The sequence below is a fragment of the Littorina saxatilis genome, linkage group LG7, assembly GCF_037325665.1.
Source record: "Littorina saxatilis isolate snail1 linkage group LG7, US_GU_Lsax_2.0, whole genome shotgun sequence".
Lineage (NCBI taxonomy): Eukaryota > Metazoa > Mollusca > Gastropoda > Littorinimorpha > Littorinidae > Littorina > Littorina saxatilis.
The window spans coordinates 2,655,691-2,665,475 of NC_090251.1; the positions used below are offsets into that span (position 1 = coordinate 2,655,691).

The 9,785-nt window shown below is 41.0% G+C and overlaps 1 long non-coding RNA gene across 1 annotated transcript; it reads right to left on the bottom strand.

Moving 5' to 3' along the window:
• On the bottom strand, positions 1-8,295 carry LOC138970460 (uncharacterized). The gene is made up of 2 exons (XR_011456955.1): positions 2,295-8,295; positions 1-1,808 (listed from the first exon to the last, which is right to left on the bottom strand). It is a non-coding gene; the product is annotated as an uncharacterized lncRNA (long non-coding RNA).
• Between the last annotated feature and the right edge of the window lie 1,490 nt (positions 8,296-9,785).

A 9,785-nucleotide genomic window follows, 5' to 3' on the forward strand; every position in this document is an offset into this window, starting at 1 on the left:
GGTCTGTAGATCATATTTATTACTAAATGTTTGTACGCTTCAGAACATGCAAGCACATCGTTTGATTGTACTCTTGGACAAAATACTTATCACATTTTCACAAGAAAATAATAATTGTCAGATATAGTGTTGGCAGAGAAAATTATGTTATTTCGTGTGTCCATGTTATAAATATTCACATAGTTCAAAGAATTTTGTCTGAAAGACAGCAGGGAGAGAAATAAAATCTTCAAAACGTGATCATGATCAACAAATAAACAGACCAGACAACTCAGTGGTACCTGCGATGAAAGGACTGACCAGCTGAAAAACAAGAAAGGTAGGTTGTTGGAAATTTGTTCCTTTCTTGTTTTCTTTATTCCAAAAATCACGCAGGACTTAAAAAGGAGGTAGTCACACAATGTAAATGGGGGTACATGGACAAACATTATGTCATATAAAATAAATGTACGAGAAAACTGGGTCTTAAAAGGGAGGGATTCAGTCTTCAGTTGGGGGTCTTAAAAGAGAGGGGGGGGGGGGGGGGGGGGGTCCACCGTAAAGGAGGAAGGGACACAAGGTGTGTAGCTTTCATGGGACGGGGTCACATCGCAGGTACCACTGTCTCTATCTTCAAAAGGTGATTATTCCCAACTGATCTTGAGCAAAACATTGACCTCTCTCCCAGAACATACAACGGTCTGTGCAGGTCTAACGAATACATCTTCAACTGACACTCCCTGGGTTCTACTCTTCCTTGTATGAAATGCGCTGTGTGATGGCTACGTGACACTCCCTGGGTTCTACTCTTCCTTGTATGAAATGCGCTGTGTGATGGCTACGTGACACTCCCTAGGTTCTACTCTTCCTTGTATGAAATGCGCTGTGTGATGGCTACGTGACACTCCATTGGTTCTACTCTTCCTTGTATGAAATGCGCTGTGTGATGGCTACGTGACACTCCCTAGGTTCTACTCTTCCTTGTATGAAATGCGCTGTGTGATGGCTACGTGACACTCCATTGGTTCTACTCTTCCTTGTATGAAATGCGCTGTGTGATGGCTACGTGCATAACGAGTGAACATGAACACCAGATATATTTCCAATCTTCTCAGGAGAAAGCAAAACACAACAGTAATAAGCGAATCATTTCCAGATGAGGTGGGTATGTTAACATTGTTATGTATAAATGTAACAGTGAAAAAAGCAGCACAGACAAAAGAATAGTCGGCTGGAATAAACTAAGTATAAAAATGATATGAATATAGGGGTGAATAAAACAGTAAGAATGGTGATGTTACATAAAGCTAAAGCTTCATTTCACCAAAGGACAATCAAAAGTATCACGCGCATTAAAAATTTCTAAAATTAAAAAAACCCACCATAATGCACACACTAAAGCCCGCTACTAACTACAGCCGAACAACGCCAAACTAGATCGGCGACGTCATCAAATCAGGGGATTCCCCTATTTTTAGGTTGCAGCAGTACGGTTCGCCGATACAATCCTGCAAATGTTCGGCGCGTCATCGGCGAACTGACTTTTCATTGGTTGAATATTATTGTATCTCCATCCTTGAAGAGTGACGATACTGACGGCCATAATGCTGTCAACCGATCACGAGTCTTCTCACATGATATTTCTTGATAATATCACCGATACATTTCGCCGCTAGTTAGTACACCGAACCAGGCACGGTGTAACGTTCAGCGACCTAGTTCGGCTTGGTTCGGCTGTAGTTAGTAGCGGGCTTAACACTCACTATGAACATGATACAAAACGGGAGGGGGGAGCAGAGTTCATGTAGAGTTACTAGTCGCTCTCACTCCTGTAACTAATTTGTTTGTTTGTTTATTTGTTGCTTAACGTCCAGCCGACTACGCAGAGCCATATCAGGACGAGGAAGGGGGGGATGAAGGGGGCCACTTGTCAAGCGATTCCTGTTTACAAATGCACTAACCCATTACTTGTGTCCCAGCAGGCTTTAGTAAAACTAAATTAATACCTACTGGAAGATTACCAGTTTCCAGTATGTTAAAATAGGCTTAACCTATCTACTGCTGGACTTACATCAGAACACTAACAGATTAAACTATACATGAATCGCGAGACAAGCGGAAAGAGAAGAGATTTTTGGAAAAAATACAGGTGAATGAGCAAGAAGGCAGAAAAAGGAAAAGAATTCATGAAGAAAAAGAGAGCATGACAGGAAAGAGGAACCAAAAATCTACCTAACAGCAAACTAGAAAGCTCCTGCGGTTCCAAAAACAGGAGGGGCCTTTAATTTCATAACCGCAGTGCCCCACTGCGGGACCTGTAACTAATCACACGTACAGAGCCATTACACCAAATGGAACAACACTAACATTTCATCAATATTTGTTCTCAACACGTCTACAACTAATGCATTGAACTGCACAGAGTTTTGTTCAGCACTGTGTGAAATGTTCATAAGGCTTGGTCAAAATACTGTCATAACATGTAACACACAAAATCATTGTGGAAATAACTCTGCTGGGTTTACATGTAACACACAAAATCATTGTGGAAATAACTCTGCTGGGTTTACATGTAACACACAAAATCATTGTGGAAATAACTCTGCTGGGTTTACATGTAACACACAAAATCATTGTGGAAATAACTCTGCTGGGTTTACATGTAACACACAAAATCATTGTGGAAATAACTCTGCTGGGTTTACATGTAACACAAAATCATTGTGGAAATAACTCTGCTGGGTTTACATGTAACACACAAAATCATTGTGGAAATAACTCTGATGGGTTTACATGTAACACAAAATCATTGTGGAAATAACTCTGCTGGGTTTACATGTAACACACAAAATCATTGTGGAAATAACTCTGCTGGGTTTACATGTAACACACAAAATCATTGTGGAAATAACTCTGCTGGGTTTACATGTAACACACAAAATCATTGTGGAAATAACTCTGCTGGGTTTACATGGGTTGTGGAAGAGTTGCTTTCCCTTGAAAATACTGAGGCAAGCAAACCATAGTGACACTGTTGGCCAATCACTAGCTTTCTTTATTTGGTGTTTAACGTCGTTTTCAACCGTTCAAGGTTATATCGCGACGGGGAAAGGGGGGAGATGGGATAGAGCCACGTGTTAATTGTTTCTTGTTCACAAAAGCACTAATCAAAAAATTGCTCCAGGGGCTTGCAACGTAGTACAATATATACCTTACTGGGAGAATGCAAGTTTCCAGTACAAAGGACTTAATATTCTTACATACTGCTTGACTAAAATCTTTACAAAAATTGATTATATTCTATACAAGAAACACTTCAGGGTAAAAGGAGAAACAGAATCCGTTAGTCGCCTCTTACGACATGCTGGGGAGCATTGGGTAAATTCTTCCCCCTAACCCGCGGGGGGTCCCACCAAGGGTGAACAAGGTTTCTCCACCCATGCAAAAGTAACAGTTATTTCATAACATCATCTATTGCTAAGCACAGCACAAATACATGAACACAAACAACTCCCCAAATCACACAAAAATTTAAAAAAAGAAGTAACATTGTACTTTGAAAAGATCGAGGAACCCTGTATGTATATTCTGGGAAGAAGTAATCGTTTCATTAATTTACACAACACTCTGTGTCTTTCTAGTACCTGTGTCTTTCTTTGGTGAAAATCTCTACAATTCAAAAACACATTCTCCTTTCACTTGTTTTTGTCTTCTGTTGTTTTTGGTTGGTTCCAGGAAATAACTTGGTCTACTTCATTTTGACACCATAGTTTTTGGTTGGTTCCAGGAAATAACTTGGTCTACTTCATTTTGACACCAGAGTTTTTGGTTGGTAATTAATATGTAAATCGCCGTGAGCTCTTGTGAGAAGGGGCGATTAATAAATGTCCATTATTATTATTATTATTATTTGGTTCCAGGAAATAACTTGGTCTACTTCATTTTGACACCATAGTTTTTGGTTGGTTCCAGGAAATAACTTGGTCTACTTCATTTTGACACCATAGTTTTTGTTACTACATGTACACTGACATGTTTAAAGGTATTATCTGTCAGTGTTTAATGGAGTGAAGATAACATTAACACACAGACTGGTTTATCCATTAAGTACTCACTGCACATACCCTGCACCACTACTTTTTGCTTCCTTTGATTGGATGCTAATGATTGCCCCCAAAACATCTTTGGTCAAACCCTCATCTGGTTAACAGTGTAAGTTAACAGCATGGATTACTCAAGAAAAAGAAAAAGGTAAAGAACATTTGTTGAGCACTGAATGAAGATCTTTGAGTGTTGATTTGCGCAGACTAGTTTCTTACCTCACACATCAGTAAAACAATTCCCTTGTTTTTTGTAATTTAGTATTGTTTTGGTCACTTTCTTTCTTTCTTTATTTGGTGTTTAACGTCGTTTTCAACCGTTCAAGGTTATAGTTTTGGTCAGCAGACCTGGGAACCCCTGTTTTGCACTTTGAGTATTCTCAAACAAACTTGGTGTATTTTCAAAAAAATTAGCGTACTCCACACAGCGTTTGCACATCCATGATTAAAACATGCCTCTTGCGCGTCCGTCACACCGTTAATTAAGTTTACCTATACATTTGAAACAAATGTTTTTTTCAATTTTTACTGACAAAAACTGTACCGTATTTGACGGACTACAAGCCACGACTTTAAAAAAAAATCGCATTGCGGCTTATAGAAAGATGCGGCTAAAACGTTACCTAAACTTGAATAGCATTCACCTAATGGAAGTCGCCGCGGATTTTCATTTCGCTCGATTAGCGATTACCGGTACTTTATTAGCTCTCTACTCAAGGCTCAGCGCTTTTCTCTTTCTTTCGCGAATCTTCGTTTGTCAACAAGCCGTCGTGACAAGCGTACAGAGAAAAACCGGATGTATCAGGATCTCGCGCGCGCGCGATTTCGTTTTTTGTGTCTCGCGATAGTTGGGGGAGCGAGAGCCGCCATGTTGTGTTTTCGTCTGCTCGAAATGTGCGCAAAAGTCGTAAATCATCCCAAAAAAGCTTATTCCGGGCGGGACTACATGTGTGTGTTGGTTACAAATTGTGTGTGTGTGCTATTTTTCTTCAAACTTTTTCACTTTTCTTCTTTGTTTCACTTGTTTATTCTCGGAGCCGATTTCGCCAAATACCGTACTTTCGTTTGCCTGGTTGTTTTCATTGATTGACACGATCCGATTATATTTTTTTCGACGGCGGCTAATATAGTGACGTAATCATGTGCGAAAATACTGGATCGGCTTCAGGATGGGCTTGTGAAGAAAAGTAGTCTAGGAATTTTTCTCGTCGTATTTTTTTTCCACTGACCGTACTTAGCGTATTCTCGACAATCATGCGTACAAAATACGGCGAAATCGTATGGGTTCCCAGGTCTGGGTCAGGTAAAACAAGCTTTTGCTTGAGTGCGTGTCCTAGTTGTATATTTTCAATTGTTTCATGTGATGAATTTTGAATAAAATCTTGTTTGAACCAAAACAATTCCCTGCTTGCATATTGTGAGACACGATGGTACAAGTGATCTTTGCTATGGTTAACATCTGCAGTTGGTAGCACGCTCTCATGAAGACTGTGTTAAAGATGTAAATCAATTTTTGTTTTTAAGATGTGTCTGTTTACTGTTCCCCTCACCCTACTTTCTTTCTTTATTTGGTGTTTAACGTCGTTTTCAACCGTTCAAGGTTATATCGCGACGGGGAAAGGGGGGGGATGAGATAGAGCCACTTGTTAATTGTTTCTTGTTCACAAAAGCACTAATCAAAAAATTGCTCCAGGGGCTTGCAACGTAGTACAATATATGACCTTACTGGGAGAATGCAAGTTTCCAGTACAAAGGACTTAACATTTCTTACATACTGCTTGACTAAAATCTTTACAAACATTGACTATATTCTATACAAGAAACACTTAACAAGGGTAAAAGGAGAAACAGAATCCGTTAGTCGCCTCTTACGACATGCTGGGGAGCATCGGGTAAATTCTTCCCCCCAACCCGCGGGGGGTAGAGCCACTTGTTAATTGTTTCTTGTTCACAAAAGCACTAATCAAAAATTTGCTCCAGGGGCTTGCAACGTAGTACAATATATTACCTTACTGTTAGTACTAGCTCGTACACAAATTAGAAACACATAGAAACAAGTCAATACCACAGACAATTAAATAAAGTATTCAACATTTCACACAAACAAAAGGCAGTTGCATTTAAAAGTAAGAAGAAAAAAAATGTACCAGTAGACTAATAGAGCATATAAAATGTAGAATATATATAACCCAAGAACACAAAAGTTTGCAATCACAAAAGTTCAGTTCAGATTATGCTTAGGGTCAGATGAACAATTTTCTTAAAAGGCGTGTTCACAGACTGTGAGACCTTGATTCATTTCACAGAGTACAGGCCAAGAACAGATGGAAAACTCCTAATACACATGCAGCTTGCGCACAAGCTTACACACAAACTAACAAACGCACGCACGCAAACATGCACGCACAGCATATTTCATTCAATAAGGGCACTGCCCTGTACTATAAGACAAGAACTGTTAAACAGAAAACCAGTGACAAGATAAAAAAAAAGGTTAAGTACAAAGTGAATGCAAACATGATCATCCTGTACACACAAATCATTATCTGATACTCCAGAAACCGCCCAGACAAAATTATCTTAATTGCTACTCCAAAAAACACTCTTTCAAAATCAATTGTCGCTCAGACAAAAACATTTTTTTAAAGTTCTTGCAATTAATGTTTTGTGGTCCTTGCGATATTTATTGATTTTCCTTTCAACATACTTTCAATTAATGGAAAACAAATTTATCTCAACGATTAATTTCAATTAATGGAAAACAAATTTATTTCAACGATTAATTTCAATTAATGGAAAACAAATTTATTTCAACGATTAATTTCAATTGTAATTCAATCAAGTTGGCGTTTTAATGAAACAGATCCTGTGATTGGTCAGAATGCCCCAACTCATTAAAAATTACCAGTCATTAATTGTCGATAACCACTCGCTAAAAAAGCCATTAACCACCTGCTGGCGAGGTGCATTGATACAACCTCAACTAGTCTCGGTTAGCTTTGAGGGTCATTTTACAAGTAGGAAATATGAAGGCCAACGAAATACCGAGACCATAAGGTATGCGAAGTGATGACGTCGAATACGTGACGTAAGTTGATGCATGAATTCTTCCGGACTACGTCAGTCAATTCCAAAGATCGCTTTTGTGATGAAAAGAATTTGTTTTAGAGTTTGCTGTCCAGAAACCCGTCAAAAAGAAGGGAAAATGTATGTGAAAGAAAACAAAACAGGAGCAGAGTGATACGATAGGAATACAGAGACATATTTCTTGGGACTTGACCCTTGCAGGTAGGTGGACTGAAAGTAGTGTGTGAACAGAACAGAACCAATTCTGTCTGTTTACCATCGCATGAAAGCAGAAAAGAGATCGTCGTCAGATTGAATTACAATAACATTAACATGCTTCCATTTGAAACTTCTCGGTCTTCATCGTGGATTGACGCCCTCCCAAAGTCTAATTGAAGCCCTCCTTCGCGAAGGTCGGGCGTCAATCCACGATGACGACCTCGAAGTTTCAAATGGAAGCATGTTAATGTGTAATTCATGGAAAACAAATTTATTTGATCGATTAATTTCAATTAATGGTAAAAAGCACAACCACTACAGTGTGAATGGTGGAACGTTTGATGGGACAGTGTGAATGGCGGAACGTTTGATGGGACAGTGTGAATGGCGGAACGTTTGATGGGACAGTGTGAATGGCGGAACGTTTGATGGGACAGTGTGAATGGCGGAACGTTTGATGGGACAGTGTGAATGGCGGAACGTTTGATGGGACAGTGTTTGCATTGATAGGCACAAGCACATCACTAAATTCTCACTCTGAGCAGTGAGCGTATCATAACACAGTCTGTACAAACCCAAAAACAAAGAGACTGCCAACGTTCCCAAATTCAGAATAAAAAAACAAGAAAGGTTGGTTGTTGGAACGTCTGTTATTGACAAAACAATACATTCACAAATATATCGACCCAACGGTTTTTTAAGTGAACAGACAAACAAATATTCACACAAAACTTATCTTGATAAAATCTATTTTCGCCCACTCGCCAGGAAGTCGAGCGAATGAATGATCGTATGATGATGATTGTTGGGTCGAAATATTTGTGAATGTATCGTTTTGTCAATAACAAACATTCCAACAACCAACCTTTCTTGTTTTTTTACAGTCTGTACAAGAGTAACATAGCATCAAACCTACCCACTTATCCCCCCCCCCCCCCCCCCCCCAAAAAAAAAGAAACAAATAATATGATGATACGTACGCGTTAAAACAGTGATGAAACACCCCAGGTTTTGTACACATTATAAACACTATACTGCACACATCTAATCAACCTGAACAGGAATGAAAAAGCTAAAGTCCGGCGTTGCTATCACAGAGGCGTCAAAAAGGCAGATATCAATTAAAATGTCCTGATTGTAGGTGATATAGCCCTCCCCCCCCTTTCTCTCTCTCTCTCTCCTTCTCTCTCTCTCTCTCTCTCCTTCTCTCTCATGTCCTGACTGTAGGTGATATAGCCCCTCCCCCCCCCCCCCTTTCTCTCTCTCTCCCTCTCTCTCCTTCTCTCTCATGTCCTGACTGTAGGTGATATAGCCCCTCCCTCCCCCCCTTTCTCTCTCTCTCCTTCTCTCTCGTGTCCTGACTGTAGGTGATATAGCCCCTCCCCCCCCCCCTTTCTCTCTCTCTCTCCTTCTCTCTCTCTCTCCTTCTCTCTCATGTCCTGACTGTAGGTGATATAGCCCCTCCCTCCCCCCTTTCTCTCTCTCTCTCTCTCTCTCCCTCTCTCTCCTTCTCTCTCATGTCCTGACTGTAGGTGATATAGCCCCTCCCCCCCCCCTTTCTCTCTCTCTCCTTCTCTCTCTCTCTCCTTCTCTCTCATGTCCTGACTGTAGGTGATATAGCCCCTCCCCTCCCCCCTTTCTCTCTCTCTCTCTCTCTCCTTCTCTCTCATGTCCTGACTGTAGGTGATATAGCCCCTCCCTCCCCCCCCCTTTCTCTCTCTCTCTCTCTCTCTCTCCTTCTCTCTCATGTCCTGACTGTAGGTGATAGAGCCCCTCCCCCCCCCCCCTTTCTCTCTCTCTCTCTCTCTCTCTCCTTCTCTCTCATGTCCTGACTGTAGGTGATATAGCCCCTCCCTCCCCCCTCTCTCTCATGTCCTGACTGTAGGTGATAGAGCCGCGATCACGTCAACACAGTGGAGCCCCCGTTTCACGACCTCCTGATAAAAGATTCCCTTTCTTAAAAGACCCTGTTGTCTCACATTTTCTCTCAATAACCTCAGTAAATTTAACACCGTTTTAAGACTCCCTCCGTCGTAAGACTCCCTCCGTCGTTAGACCTGACTTTCTCACATTTGTGAAGGTCTTAAAAGGGGGGTCCTCTGTGCAACACTGATAAAACCAAAACACTGGTACAGGTGTTGCCTGACTGAACACCACAGAGAGAGAGAGAGAGAGAGAGAGAGAGAGAGAGAGAGAGAGAGAGAGAGAGAGAGAGAGAGAGAGAGAGAGAGTAAGAGAGAGAGAAAGAGGGGGTGAGATAGAGAGAGAGGGAGAGAGAGAGAGATAGAGGGAGAGAGAGAGGGAGGGAGAGAGAGAGGGAGAGAGAGAGGGAGGGAGAGAGAGAGGGAGAGAGAGAGAGAGAGGGAGAAAGAGAGAGAGAGAGAGGAAGAGAGAGGAGAGAGAAGGAGAGAGAGAGAGAGA